A 16,363-nucleotide genomic window follows, 5' to 3' on the forward strand; every position below is an offset into this window, starting at 1 on the left:
TGGAAAGAAGCACTGCTGCCTAAACAGAGCCCTTGAACCACAAGGGCCTGGAGGCATGTGCTTATACAAAACTACTATCACAGCAGCATCCTCTGGAGGGAGGATGCGCTATGAATTTATTGGGCTTATAATATGCAGTACCACGTCGTTTAAGAAAGTGAGGACTGCTTTGGTGCTAAACAGCGGTTCCTCACCAAGAAACATACTGGGGTGCAGAGGGACATGATAGCGGTAAGCTAAAGGGAAATGTTTTTTTTTTAACACGAAAGTGTTTTATGCCGGGGTCCACCAAGACTTCACTGACGTATTTCCGTCACGGAAATACGTCATACGGAAATACGGAATGACGTTCTTACAATGTACACGAACATAATACAAAGAAAGAAACCAGAAGAAAAAGTTCCACAAACATGCAAAATTTGGAAATCGAACCCACGACCTCTCGGTCCGCGACGATAGATCGCCGAGCGTTTAACCCATTGCGCCACAAACGCATTTGCAGAGAGCTACACAGACGCGCCTTATATATCTAACACTCCTCCGTGTACCCGCGCTCTTGCTCGGGGCGGTGCCGCCGCCTACGAGCAGAAAAGAGAAGTACTGCATTATGACACTAACGCGCACTGACAGTGAACGCTTCGGTGGTCTCAGCACTACGACGCCTCGATGCCAGCATTCGAAGGGACGCTGGCATCAAGAAGCACTACCAACGCCACTGGCGTTCACCGTACTCAGCACAGCGGAGCGTGGCCTCCGCAATTAGCTCTGAAAATGTTTCTGAAGTTGATCGCGGAGGCTGCAATTACGACGCGCTGTACGCGCTGATTTGACTCGGTGACGATTCAGTTACGTGCTTTGTCTTGCGCGTTGTATTAGTGTGTCAGTTACGTGCTTCGTCTTTGGCGTTGTGCTAGCGTGTGCAGCGTAGTGCAGCTTCCATATGCACGACGGTTGCTCATGGTCATCGACGTTGGTAGTCGTGATGGAGGAGACGTGCCACCAGGCGTCAGCGTGGGTGCATCAACGCCTAAGGGCGCTTTAGCCACAAAACACCAATAGACATTATATATCAATGTGCAATAAACATTACACTACTTCTGTGAAGACACGTTTCACTTTCGTGTTCTATACCGATTCCTATATAAGAGGGATCAACCACATTTTTTTCTATCTGCTTCGGCATCCCGACACTCCAGGAGAACGTGGAGGACGGTTAGCCTCTCACCACATCTACCACAGGTTAGTGGTTCATCCCCGGTCAACAAAAAACTATGGGTGCCAAATGTATGTCCTATTCTGAGACGACAGAACAGGACATCAGTTCGCCGTGTTCTCGTTGCGGAGGGCCAGAAACCTAACTGTGGCTTAATCAATTGAAGCTTATTATTTGTTTCCGCATCCCACAGACGTTGCCAATGGCTTCGCAATTTCTTACGCAAGAAATGTTTCAAATCTGTTGCAGAAACAGCAGCTGTAGGATTAGTAGCGTGCGATGTTATTGACGTAGCCATTCGGTCAGCTAGCACATTACCCTCAATGCTTCTATGGCCAGGCACCCAGCATATAATGATATGCTGGTGAGATACATACGCTCTACACAGGGGTGATTTAGATGCACGTTAAGGAAGACCAGGTGGCCATAATTATTCCGGAGCGCTGCACTATGGCGTCTCTCAACACCAGTGTTGCCCGGGACGCTAAAACCCATGAATCATTCAATCAATCAGTTGTTTCATAAATCAAAAACTTAAAGTGGTGTGCATGACCAGCTTGGCGTGAACCTCGCTAAAGTAAAAGGGACAGTAAAGATAAATATTAAATCGAGCTAGATTAGAAGATTGAGCTTCTGTAAAAACGAATTCCCCATTCGCAGCAAGAACAGACCTTTTGTGAACGAGAAAATGACGGAAGCGGTTAATCGGAGTGGCGCCCTGTATTTCAGACTACGGTTAATCACCTCTCACGCCCTGTCAACCCTTTCTCATTCACAAAGAGTGGCATGTGACGTTGAGATAACGTCAAAACGTACGTCAACAAGTACGTAAGCGCGATTCAAATCCAGCAGGGCGACCTTCGGTGCACAGAAAAGCATAGGCGCACAGAAAATAGGCGCACAGAAAATCATGGTGAACGAATAATCCGTCGACCCAACTCGATTAAATATGTTAACGCGAATAGCATTCCTAGCCTACATCAACCACCTTGGGTCAATCTTTTCTATTTACATCTCTCTGCAATGAAAAACGAAAGCTGTTAAAATTTATTCGGTGCTGGGCGGAATCGAACTCGCGTCACACGGATTCCCTAATCACAGCAGCCCAACGCTTTATCGCTGCGTTACGCATCTCGGAAGCCTCGCAAAAGGAAAGGAAATTGCATGTATTTCGCGGGCGCGCCGCTAGGTGCCGCAGTGTATCCAGAAGGAAATAGGGTGCCTCGATGCCAGCGCCGCCGTTCAGGGTGGTGCCAACCTTTGACCGCCCCCGCGCCGCCGCTTTCTCGCTGCGACGCCATATTGTGTCACAGCGAGCCGTTGCGATTGCTTGGTGCCGGTGCTGAGTTCGTGGCACAGTGCGCGCGGATGCTTCGCGGACCCTTCTACTTGCTAGACAGTGTTCAGCCGCATGACTGACAAGCTATCAAGTGCATCGTGTCGACATGACGGGCTGTTGTGTTCCCAAGTGCACCGGATCGACGCGTAAAGGACTGCGTTGTTTTCGCTTCCCCCGGGACCCAGAGCGACGGAAGAGATGGGAAGCCCAAGTATAGCGCGATCACTGGAAGGCAACGGATAACTCCTGCATTTGCGAGGTGTGTGTCAAGAATGTTTAGACTACCGCACCGTGTTTTTCATTTAAATAAGAAAGTATTCTCTGATCCTCGCTCACGTACCTACGTTCGCTCACGAACTAAGTAAGCACTGCACCGATGCTGTCTGAGTAGCGTATGGTTTGCGAGCGCGCGTCGCATACGCTTTTTTCGTTTTGATGGGCGCAGTCTGTACCCTTATTTTAAGGACTGACGAAGATGCTTAGCCGCGAAATAGTCTTACATTAGCTACGAATCGTCACTTAATCCACCTATTTTCCTTTTTCACGGGATGCACACATCGTGTGTGTCTCTTATTTCTTTTTTTTTTTCGGTACTGGTTATTTGGGACTAAAGAACGCAGTGCTTCGTCTGGGGAGAGCGGCTGTTTTGTACGTGGTAAGCGAAACATTGTGATTTTCTCTGATTTCTCAGGAGATATCTTGCGGACCTCAGGGTGTTACGTTACATAGCTGATTTTTTAGACTTGTACATATTTGTAGCGTGGTGATCGTAAGCCGATGGTCATTCGTGCTCATTCCCGATCGTAGTGGGTACTGTGACGGTCTTTAAATGCCTGTGCACGGTATGCCCAGGTGCAGTAGAGTTAAGGGGCATCATGGGACCAAAATGTTTCGGCGCTTTCTGGCATGGTGTCTGTTGTAGCCTGTGCATTTCTTCAAAACGTGTGAAGCGAGGTAATACAGCATTGCTTCTGCTAAAATTTATTTTTAAGCACTGTAATGGTTTCTCTGTATTTACAAGGCAACTTTTCATATCAATAATCACTTTTGTTGTTTTACCTGTACTTAGAAACACTTTGAAGAGGACCAGTACGAGGGAAATCGACAGGATGGGCGCCGTCTGTTAAAGTCAACAGCCCTACATCATCATGGACTATATTTTCGAAGTGAAAAACATTGCTAATCTGTATTTGACTGTCTTAGTTTCATTTACGGTTTTTGTACGTGATATGTATGCAGTGTTGTTTATTTTTTCAATGTAGTTATCAGTGTTCTAATGGTTATTTATGAAATGTTCTGTACTCGCCATCGATGTGTTTGGCTGATGCGACGTATTCGATGGTAGCTGATGTATGTATTCTGGCTGGATATCTTGATTAATATTACCCGCGGTTGCGTTTTCTTGTTTGCATTCTTGTTTTCGATTTATACTGTGTGTAATAAGGTTGATGTACTCACTTGACCCCCCCCCCCCCAATGTAATGAATAAAAAAAAAAAAAAAAAAAAAAAAAAAACTCTCTCTATCCCGAATTGTGTGTCGAGCCTACCTTGCGACTTAATTTTTCTATCTCGTCTTTCAACATAACCTTCAGGCGCCACACAGTACATATAATTTTTCATGTACATATCTCTTTCATGATTGATTGTACTAGACATTATAAGTAAATGTATTTGTGCATCGTTTGATTTCTTGTGTGTACTACGCAAGATTGACACAGACAAGTTACGTTACATTTTTCTCTACAGCACTAACTAAACCTTATTTTCACATCGCAGTTATTTTTACACCAGCTTTATCCTGTCAGCACACAGTTTTGTGGGCAAAAAAAGCAAAAACTGCGCGTAGATATCGTCAAATAATTGCAACGAACGCGAAGAGCACGCGCAACGCAAGGGAAACTAACCGCCGTGCGCGAGTGGCTGGCTACGGTAAAGGAGGCGTGACGTGTAAACCAAAATACAACAGCGAAAAAGAAAAACTTCCACACACAAGGGGTCGCAAACCTTATATACCAAGCATCGAAGCGCAAAAAAGTAGTGCGTATTTCAAACATACACACGGCATGTTAAATGTAAATTGAATTAGGCAACTTGGGGCATGTTCCCGGCGCCATACATTTACGTCTTAGACCTTCGACGAGTTAACGGCTATTGGTTATAAAGATATGCAGATGGGACACCGATAAAAAAATCCTTATCAAGGCAAAGCACTTGGAAGCGCGCCGCGAGTAACACTTTATGAACGCAAGCGTAGCTGAGTCTCAGCTCGTGTGACACAATATGGCGGCGCCAGCGGGGTTGTCTCCACCCTGGACGGCGGCGCTGGGCATCGAGGCACCCTAAGAAGGAAACGCGAGAAAGTGCCCGGCTGCAATGCAAGACTAATACACGACGTGTTTCGAGGGGGGGGGGGGGGGGGCAGCATGGGGTGTCGCGGCGTTGCTTGCATGCTAAGCGCATTAGCTTCGACAGTCACCGCCGGAACTTTTTGCCTTTCATAACCCTTTCAAGAACCACACAGTAGGAACAGAAACAGATTGTACGAAAAATAAACCAATGGGAATCTGAACGATTTAAGTGCGCCGTAAAATCACAAAGGTGCGTCATTCTTCGCGCCTCATGTAATGCGGTGGGGTTCATTAAAGGGGAAATAAATTAGCTGAAATCTATCCATGTGACGCCTCACATGTTAAAGCGAACGAACTGTAAGTACCATATTAACACGAGAATAACGGGACTACGAAATTAACTTGAGGGGGTGAGTAAATTTGCGCCCCAAATAAAAAGAAAACTATAATATTCCAATTATAACACGTGCTCGGGACATTTAAGGGCTTTTAAGGACCTTTTTTGTCGTAAATTATTATTTACGAAAGAAAAACGCCTTTTATTCGTGTTAATACTATATGTCAAGGGCAGCTTTTAGCGACGTATCCAGTGACGTGGTTGCTCTGCTCAAAAAGAAAAAAAAAATCTAGCAAGACGTGAAGCAGTGTGAGCGGGCTTTTTGGTGAGCAGGACTGCAGTGTCTTTCATCAAATCGATAAGTTCACGCTTTATATCAAATTTTGCCATGTTGAAGGACACACATTCGATGTCGGCTAGCGTTGCCTGCGTGCGCGCTCATTTCATTCTGAATTGCCATATTGGATCTTACATAACGACAGCTGCTGTGAAAATGGATCCGCGCGGGAAGGCCACGCGTTACATAAATGGAAATAAACAACAAGAAATTGGTAATTTCGCCCGAAGGCGGGAACCGATAGCAAGGTTCGGCGTTGTGCTGAACGCCTCTCGGAAAGCCGGCGCGATGAGGAGCACGGCCAACGGCGTCTCAGGTGTCGCATCTCGACGATGAGACCGAAGAAAAACTACCTACTACATCCGTGTTCGTCAGCACCCAAAGAAACGATTATGTTGTCACCAGAAAATGTTTACTTACTTCTATTTACAAAATTACAAGCGGACCGAGAGGCAAGCATCAACCAAGATGGTGCCATAGTCCGCGCGATCTCTCTTCACCTCTTCCTCATCTTGTTGTTGTAGTTGTAGTAGTCGTAGTTGCTATAAATGTTGTCGTCGTTGTAGTTGTTGTTGTAGTCGTCGTCGTTGTTGTTTCAAAACTTGGCTCGTACAACTGCGGAACACACCAAAACATCGACCCCGACGTCAACTCCCGTGACAATATAGATTTATCTTGACGTTTGGTGTCCGTTCCGCTCAGGCCAGCACTAGAGCCCATCACTCCCAGAAGCAATAATAAAGTTCTATGACTGACTGACTGACTGACGTACCACGACGTGGTTTGCGCGCATCTGCTCAGCAATATCGCTAGCTGTGCGATATTTCCGCAGCAGCAGTGGAAGCCGCAAAAAACTGCCCTGCTGCTCCGGCAGATGCGACTGAGCACAGCGTGACGGCGCGTCGGCTTGGCTTTGTCACCCTTTGAACGAAACGCACTGCGCGTCTCTCGAGGCCTCCTAATTGGTCTGAGCGCGGGGCATGCACATGCGCCGTCGATACCTGGACAGCGCGACGTCGGCGGCGCAAACGCGCCTCGGGCGTTGCTATAATTGATATCGCAATAAAGGTCAAGTCTTGCTCACTTCACGGGCGTCCGAGCCACGAGTGGCTCTAACAACACTTCAACAAAGACGGGCTCAAAGAGTGCTTAGTTTGGCAGGTAAATGTGACAAATGGCGCATTTAGTATTTTCCTTGGTTGTTGTTATAGACAATACTTCAGAAGACGCACACCTGAAACAATTACTCACATAAATATTCCGAATTCTTTCGGAACGTGGTTGTGTTCATAGAATATTTAATCGAGAACTTCAGATGTCGCCAGAGTGATATAGCAGGTTCCTTAATGTGGCATGCACGAATGATCGCTTGCTAATATTCGGCTCCATTCGCAGTTCACTGGACTGCATGGTGTTTGCTTGATTGACTGAAGAACATTTTAAAGAAAAACTGCGTATACTCCGCTTCATACATTAGGTGCAACGCTGTGGAGGCTAGAGATACCATTTGCAGCGGGTGTTTTCGCACTGAGAAATAGTTCGGTGTTTTTTGACCGATTCTTGTTAAAATGTTCTTTACATAAGCTCAGCTTTGAAGGAAACAAAAAAAGAATTTACCTTTAGAAATAAACAAACCATCTACTAATACGGATGCTAACACGTTGTTTCAGATCAATGTCCTCGCCGTTTATTTTATTGCGGTAGCAATTATATTGTTACGGTGAAGGGAAAGAAGAAGGTGACGCGAACGAGAGGAAGACGAAGAGTCTGGCCGTTGCTTGAACGCCATATTTCTTCGCTTGTAAATATACATTCTTCTACACTCGTGGGCCTGCTTTCTTCCTGCAACAATATGGACACTTCAACCGGATTTCTGTCGGCGTCGTCGTCGTCGTCGCCCTGAGGTTCCGTATAAAGTCAAAGGCCGACAAAATCGCCGCCGCGCGCCTTATGCGCGAAGTGAAAGCGCGTGGGGGCGCGCGCTATCACGGAGAGCGAACGCACGGCAGAAAGCAAACGCGACCGTCGCGCGAAAGGCCATGGGGGTATGGGAGGGAGGGAAACGGGGCGACGCTGTGCTCCGGTACGCAACACTACATTTGCTAGTAGGTACAGCGTTTGACCGCTGGCGCCACGCTGCGCCGCTCGCGCGTAACGCGTTTCTAGGTGGTTTCTTTCGCCGAGGGCGCTCGAACGCAATCATATGGTTCGCATGAATGCAGCTCTTCGAAGCGTAGGGTGAGCTTAACGAGATTTTAGGCCATTTCTAGGCCATGAATATAAGATGTGTTGGCAGGTGCTTGCACGTTTTCCGCAGATACTATTTCTCTCGCATATACATGATGCAATAAATACCATGTAAGAAAAAAAAAAGTTGCTGTATGGCTGAGTGGCACGGCGCTCGCTTTGGGATCGCGCGTTCGCTGGTTCGAATCCCGCCCGGGCTAGAATTTTTTTTCTTAATATCACGTTTTTCCTTTTCTTTTTTTCCTCTCTGTTTGCCAGCGTGGTCGTTTGAACCCCGGTGCCACGGCGGAAGCCATGGTACCGGGCGCCGACGCGAAGCGGCGGTCGTTGGGGTGTTGCGGAGCGCAGCGTAGCAACACCCGAAATAAAAAAAAATACTGCTCCAGTCAGGTAGACTGCTCCCTCCCTGATAGTGAGATTATATTTGGATCATCAAAACAGTGATGCGTTTATAATACCACCGATCCTAACAGCAGGCTAGTCACCACCAGCCCAGCGTTTTCTCCGTCAACGCCTTCTCCGTTCCAACGGCGACGGCTACAAACATGGTACGCGCGAGCGGCGCAGCGTGGCGCCAGCGGTCAAACGCTGTACCTACTAGCAATTGTAAATACGCCTCCGGTACCAAAGGCATATCTTCCGACCAGGCGTAAGGGGAACTTGTCACTCAATCTCCCACGCGAAAGCAAGAAAGCGGAAAGGCAGCGCGGGAGGTAGGGGGGCGGGGCGTCAGCTTCTACTGTGCCAACAACTGCGCTTGTACTTTGCCCGGCTGTGGCGGTGGCCCGCACCGTCTCCTAAAAGCGATCTCCACACGGCTCTGACCTTTGTATGCGCCATGCATTCGCTGCTCAGTTTCCGTTGAAGCGATAAAACGCACAAACCTTCGCCCACTGCGGCGGCTGCGCTTGCTGCCAGCGTTTTGACAGTCGTTGTCAGCGGTCATTCAGTGTGATATATTCATGTGTGCTTGTGCGCGCTGACACCACACTTGTTAATTCAGTTAGTAAGCGAATGTGTCCAAGTTTGCGCAGCCGATAAAACTAATATCCCTTCTCCGAATAGCTCTCTATGAATTTGCTATCGCAATTGATGCTTCGCCTTTCGGACGAAGCTGCGCATTTAAAAAAAATTTATTTGTAGCCCGTCGCGGCAGCCTCACATGCACGCTCGCACTAGCAAACGCCACTGGCGCGCAGCGAAGCCGAGACGGAACGCGCGGAGTAATACAGTTTGGTGACCGTACTTCTTGCTCAGCTTCCACAGCGTTGCACCTGAGGCATGAAACGTAGTATAAAGTCTCCTCAGGGAGTTATCTGAATGATGAGTAAGCATTTCATAGTGGCGACGTGGTGTTGAAGGCTCCCATTCCACACTGTTCATGATGCTCCTAGCACTGCTCAGCGGCTGCTGTTGTCTTGGCGCCATTACGGTAAATGCGGCAGCGCTGCGACGACACGAACTGGTGCTGAAGGCGCCACAACTTGAACTGACGAGACTGGCAAATGACAGCAGGTGACGGCGCCAGGTCAACGCCTCCTAGAAGAATAACTATTTTTCTGGGTGGCGTTGGCCAGGTGCGCTGAAAGCGATCGTCTTACGCGGACGACGGACGGACGCGGACGGATAACCATAGAAATGCTTGCGCATTTAAAATAGGAAAGACATGGGAACAGGAAGGGTGGGTATAGAACTCCAGTGGCCGTTGCTGTACGCTCAGCTCGATCTAAGAGACCCTTCTGGATCTCCAAGTCAGCTCGAGTGAGGACGGCCTCCTAAAGCTCCCTGATTGAGGTCTGTATCAGGGGCGAGTTTATGTTCGATGATCAATTTATATTGCCATGAGACAGTGAAGAGGCTTCTACTATCGGTCGGACGAAGACGACCGCATCAAAGTGGCCAGAGGCGCGTGACAGCCTTGCATCCGTCACCGCTGCTTGTCTAAACCTTGTATGCATTGATAATTTCTAAATAAACGTTATTCCCGTAACATCTTTTGGTGGAAGTGCTGGGAAAACCTGCCAACGTGCCGGCTCCGTCAACCAATCACGGAACTTCGAAGCGGTCGCCATGTTGGTTGCTCCGCGATGACCAGCGAAGTGCCGACGGTGCAGCAGCCACCGGCTCCTGTGATTCTTTTGCGCCCACAAGACCCGCGAACCTTTTCTGGCATGCATGGCTTGGATGTCGAAGACTGGATCTACATGTACGAACGCGTCAGCAACCACAGCAGGTGGGACTCCACGGTGATGTTAGCCAGCGTGATATTCTATCTGAGAGGAACGGCACGCATGTGGTACCGGACGTGTGAAGAAGATCTTGCAAGTTGGGACGCTTGCAAGCCGAAGCTGCGTGAGTTGTTCGGCAGATCATTTGGCCATCAGCAGGCCGCTAAACAGGAGCTGGGATCTCGTGTGTGGACGACCACATAATTGTACATTTCGTACAGAGAGGTCGTTCTAGGCCTTTTTAGAAATGCTGACGCAAAAATGACCGAAGCTGACAAGATTTCGCACATTTTGAAAGGAATGGCCGACGACGCATTTAATTTACTTGTATTTAATAACTGTACGACGGTCGACGAATAGTTAAGGAATGCCAACGCTTTGAAGAAGCGAAGAGTCGCCGCATCACCCGCCAGTTCCTTCGGCTACCTAACACCACCACCACATCATCACGCGAAGACCCACCGATGCCTGCACAGGCTACAGCGTCGGAAGATGTAACGCGCATTGTGCGCCATGAACTCGAAGCACTAATTCCTAGGGCCGTTCTTCCAGACGTTCAGTCAGCCAACCTGCCCACCATGTCGCTCATGCAAGCAGTCGTCCGCCAGGAGTTCGCGAACATGGGATTATCATCGGCCGTCTGTTCCATCCGTACACCCGAACGTACCACTGCAAATATCACTCAGAACCAGGTCTACACTTCGCGCTAAAGAAACCCGGCTGACTGGAGGACCGCAGACGACCAACCCATATGCTTCAACTGCTCTCGCGTTGGGCACATTGCCCGTTCACTGCCGCAGTAGCTGGTCGTCACACTTGAATGTAACAGAATTCGTGCCTTACGCCGACGTTTCCAGAGAACGATGATGATTTGTAGCGTTTAATGGCGCAAGGGCCAGCTATTGCCAAAGAGCGCCATGACATGTGGTAATGGTTTCTGAATGTGTTATGGATGGAGTGGACAGTGGGTAGAAAATGGTAGATAAAAGGTGGCTGTAAAGAGGCCTAAAACAAGTCGCTATAAATTGCGTAATATGTACGAGTGTTATAATAATCACAAAGACTAATGATGTCAGCTATGAACGTAATAGTTCCGTTACAAAGCGGTCACTTAATAAAGTATATACAATAGCACTACTGCCTCAAAAGGTCCTTGAAGTTAAAGGCTGAAAGACACGTGCTGTAAAATGATTTTGCACTGCAGCTGCAGCCTGCAAGTTGAGGCTGTGCTACAGATACCCTGGCCAGGTGATTTGTAATGTGTTTACATCTGCTAAAAACTTTAAGGCGGCATTAAAATCAAAAAGCGGCTCTTGGCTAAGAAAGAATGCTGGGTGAATAGGGATGTGCTCACGATACGTGGGATAAAAGTACTTTTTACGCTGAGCTTCTATTTCAGGGCACTGGATAAGAACATGGAGAACTGTAAGTATGTCGCCACACCTATCGCATGTCGGAGGATTAAGGCGATACGAGTGTGTTCCATAGGTATGGCCTATCCTTAACCTGCAAAGAAGCACGTCTTCGTGTCCTCCTGTTTTCTCGGGTATCCATTTCCCTATTCTACGTTTAACCACATGGAGCTTATTTGAGACTTCAGCATCCCACTGCCTTTGCCAATATTTCCTCAACTCATGGCGTAAAAAAGGCTTTAGGTCAGTGCAAGGGAAGGCTATGTTTGTGTTTGTATGTTCAAAAACTACTGAAATGGCACTTTCATCTGCAGCTACATCGCCTTTGATGCCTCTATGGCCAGGTACCCAGCATACTATGATCAATTGGTTGTCCATGTAAGATGAGCATAACAAGCCGTACAGTTTGTTAAAAACTGAATTATTTTGTTTTAGTAAGCTCATTAGTGCTCTAATGACGCTTAATCAGTCTGTGAACACAATTGCTTTTGTAATATTTACTTGTTTTATGTGTTTAACTGCCAAGAGGATTGCGTATGCTTCCGCTATAAAAATATTTGTATGCGGATTCAGTGCACCAGACATTAAAAAAGACGGTCCCAAGGCTGCGTTAGCGACACCAGTAAACGATTTGGATGCGTCTGTATAAAATTCACTACAGGAATACTTGTCCCGAAGTTCCATAAAATGCGAATGTATATGTGCCTCTGGTGCCCGTTTTGATATTTCTACGAACGAGATGTCATATTGGATGATCTGCCACTCCAAAGGTGGTGGAAGCCTAGCAGGAGTGATTAAGACATTCTCTAGAAGGGGGACACCTGTTTCTTCTGACAGTGCTTCCAATCGGAGGGACAGAGGAGGCCTTGTGGCTGGGCGGTTACGGAACAGCCTGGCCATGGACATGTCGTGAATAATTGAATGACATGGATGGTCTACGGCTGATTTTACCTTCAAAGCATAGGAATCGCTTAAATATGTCCTTTGCAAGAATAGAGACCATTCGTTAGATTTCAAATAGAGGCTTTCCACAGGACTAGTCCTGAAGGCGCCTGTAGCAAGGCGGATGCCTAAGTGGTGGATAGCATCTAACATTGTCGAAGCACTAGGCGCAGCAGAATCATAGACTATGGCTCCATAGTCAAGACGTGATAATATTAGGCTTTTGTACAAGCTTATAAGGCATCTCCTGTCGCTTCCCCAGGATGTGCGTGATAAGAGCTTCAGCAGGTTCATAGTCTGGAGGCACTTTGCTTTAAGACACTTTAGGTGCGATACAAAAGTTAATTTGCAGTCAAAATGATCCCTAAAAATTTGTGTTCCTGGCTTACAGATAGTCGTTCGCCACTGAGATTTATCACAGGGTCCGGCAGCATAGCTCTCTTGTTAGAGAAGAGGACGCACGTACTTTTTTGAGGGTTTATTTTAAAACCATTCTCGTCCGCCCACTTAGACAATTTATCTAAGCCAAGCTGTAAAAGTCGCTCGCGGATACTAAGATTACATGATTTGTAACCTATTTTGGTGTCATCCACATACACAGAATAAAATAAAGCGTGGGGTATGACAGTATGGAGTTGTTCATTTTGACCATAAATAAAGTACAGCTCAGCACACCACCTTGTGGTACACCAGACTCCTGCGTAAATGGACGCGATAGGATGTTACCGACTCGAACACGGAATATGCTGTTCGAGAGATAACTTTGAATTACGTTCAGCAAGTTGCCTCGGCGCCCATTCCAGCCACGTGACGAAGGATTCCAAAACGCCAAGCGGTGTCATATGCTTTCTCCATGTCTAAAAATACAGATAAGAAAAACTGTTTATGCACAAAGGCTTCACAGATATATGTCTCGATTCGTACAAGGTGATCTGTTGTGGATCTACCTTCCCTGAAACCGCACTGCAATGGATATAGTGTTTTGTTGTTTTCATGAAAATAGATCAGGCGCCGGTTAGTCATTTTCTCAAATAGTTTGCATAGACAGCTTGTTAGAGCTATAGGCCTATAACTGCTGGCCGAAGTCGGGTCCTTGCCCTCTTAGAGAATAGGAATTATTATCGCCTCCTTCCAGGCAGCCGGGATGTATCCACCACAGAATATGGAATTAAATAGCCTTAGAAGTGCTTTGTGGGTTTCAGAGTTTAAGTGTTTTATCATCTCATAAAGTATTCGGTCAGTTCCTGGAGCCGAATTGTTGCAGGAGTTCAGTGAAGCCTGAAACGCCGCCATGTTAAATGGGTGATTGTATTGTTGAGTTTGTCTACTTTTTCGACCGAGAGGCACTCGTTCTGCTTGTCGTTTATTGCTTAAGAATGTCTCAGAGTAGTGGGAAGAACTGGGAATATGCTCGAAGTGTGCACTAGAGTACCAGCTTGTTCTTTGAGTGTGTTTCCCTGGGTAACTACCAAAAGTAGAGGCTGTGATTGCCGGCCTTTTAATTTGTTGACTCTGTTCCAGGCTTTCCTCTCGTCTGTATAAGAATTTATACCAGGAATGCATTTTTGCCAGCTGTCCCTTTTGGCACGGCGGCGTGTTCGTCTACCCTGAACCTTTATCTCCTTAAAGCTGATGAGGTTTTCTGTCGTTGGCGAGTCACGTAGGCGACTCCAGGCCTTATTTTGCTTTCTGCGCGCTTCCCTACACTCGTCATTCCACCAGGAAACACGATGTTTTGAAGGTGACCCATTCGTTTCTGGGATGCATGTCGAGGCTGCATCGACTAGGAATGCTGTTATGTATGCTACTGCATCATCAATATTCAGTGTACAGGTATCATCCCATGTCAAATATGTGAGCTCTCTGTAATGCTTCCAGTCAGCTGAGTCGACCTTCCAATGCATGTGGAGAGCATTACTCCTCTTTTACACAGTTTAGAACAATCGGGAAGTGGTCGCTTCCATATGGGTTCCTAACAACGCTCCACTCCAGATACGCCATAAGTGTACTCGACACTATAGTAAGATCTATCGAAGAAAATGTTTTGTGTGCAAGACTGTAGAATGTAGGTTCTTTCTTGTTAAGTAAGCAGGCACGCGAGGAAAACGGGAAATTTTCTATTAGGCGCCCTCTCGCATCACAACGACAATCTCCCCAAAGGGTACTATGAGCGTTGAAATTTCCTGCAACTATATAGGGCTCAGGAAGTTCATCGATAAAGTTCTGGAGGTCTCTTTTCAATAGTTGAAAACCAGGAGGAATATATAAGGAACTAATTGTAACTAACTTGTTAAATATTACAGCTCTAACTGCAACTGCCTTAAGAGGCGTTTGGAGCAGTAATTTCTGAGCGGCAACTCCCTTATCTACTAGAACTGCAACACCGTCGGACGATGACAGCGTCGTCACGTCTTTGCGGTAAATGGCATATTTCCGGAGAAAATCGGTTTGTCTAGATTTAAGGTGTGTCTCTTGGACACACCGCACCTTTGGGTTAAACTTATGTAGTAGTTCTTTAACGTCATCAAGGTTTCGTACCCCGCAGGGGCGTCTGCGCAAGCAGGCGTTTGGTGAGTTGCGCCACCACGTACCCGAGCACACGAGGGTTGGACCCTCCCGCGTGTAGCCGTGCGCGGCTTAGCCGTGTCCGGGGAAAGGGGGATCCTGGGGGTTGAGCCGATGCCGGGTGCTTCGACCTTTACGGCCCCCCGGCGGAGGCAACACACTCCTTTGGCCTCTGCTTCACGTAGACGGCACCCTCGGACTGACCCACCCGGGGGAAATCGGTAGTTGCCTTTTCCTGTCTCTCTCTCCAATCTTCGTCTTTCTCTCTCGCCTTTTCATCTTTCCTGTCTTCTACTATCTTCTATATTACTTCCGATCTTCTTGGCAGCGAGGGTTAACCCTGTGTGAGTGGCCGACCTAGGTTATCTCATATTCGGTTATAGTGGTGACGTACGGCTGGCGTGCGCAGGACTTGTTTTTATAAGACCTGTGGCGTCCCCTTGTTGGGCTCCACGGTGGGCGGCTGGCGTTACTGCCGAAAACTGCAAATTTTTTATGGATAGTTCCTTTCCCAAACTCTCCGATCGCCCTCAGAAACGAGGGCGCACCGAAGAAGTATTTAAATTTTTTGGTCGCAACACTGAGAACTTTCCCCGATATCAAGTAATACACTGTGAGAAACCAGGAAAGACAACGAGAATGATCTCGCCTTTCCTCGTTTCCAAAAGTCTAACTCAGACAATTGGGCCAGGCTATAAGGCAACCAGACTAGCAAGTGGTGACCTTCTTCTGGAACTTCACGACAAAAAGCAACATGACAAACTATCTAACCTAGTGTCTCTCGGGGACATACCCGTTTCAGTTACCCCACACCGCACCATGAACACCATCCGCGGTGTGATTTCCGATGATGATCTCATGGAGCTGACCGAAGCTGAACTTCTGGAAGAATGGAAAGAACAAAACGTTATCAATGTAAAACGAATCAGAATGAGGCGTGATGGTAAAGAAATTGACACGAAGCATCTAATACTCACATTCGGTTCCAGTGTGCTGCCAGAAACCATCGAGGCAGGTTATATTAAACTCAGAGTAAGGCCGTACATCCCCAACCCTCTCCGTTGCTTTAAATGCCAAAGATTTGGCCACAGTTCACAGAACTGCCGAGGCCGTCAGACCTGTGCAAAATGCAGTGCGAATGAACATCTCTCTGAATCATGTGAAAACTCTCTCCACTGTGTGAACTGTGATGGGGAGCACGCCGCATACTCGCGGTCGTGCCCTACCTGGAAAAGAGAAAAAGAAATAGTAACAATCAAAGTAAAGGACAACATATCATTCAAGGAGGCACGTAGGCGGGTATCATACCTGCCCAAGAACACCTTTGCCGATGTGGCGCGTCAGGGGGCAGCGACACAACGGTTTCCGGCGGCTGTCCGGCTCACACGCGGTGA

This window comes from Dermacentor silvarum, chromosome 10 (assembly GCF_013339745.2).
Source record: "Dermacentor silvarum isolate Dsil-2018 chromosome 10, BIME_Dsil_1.4, whole genome shotgun sequence".
In the NCBI taxonomy this organism is placed as follows: Eukaryota; Metazoa; Arthropoda; class Arachnida; order Ixodida; family Ixodidae; genus Dermacentor; species Dermacentor silvarum.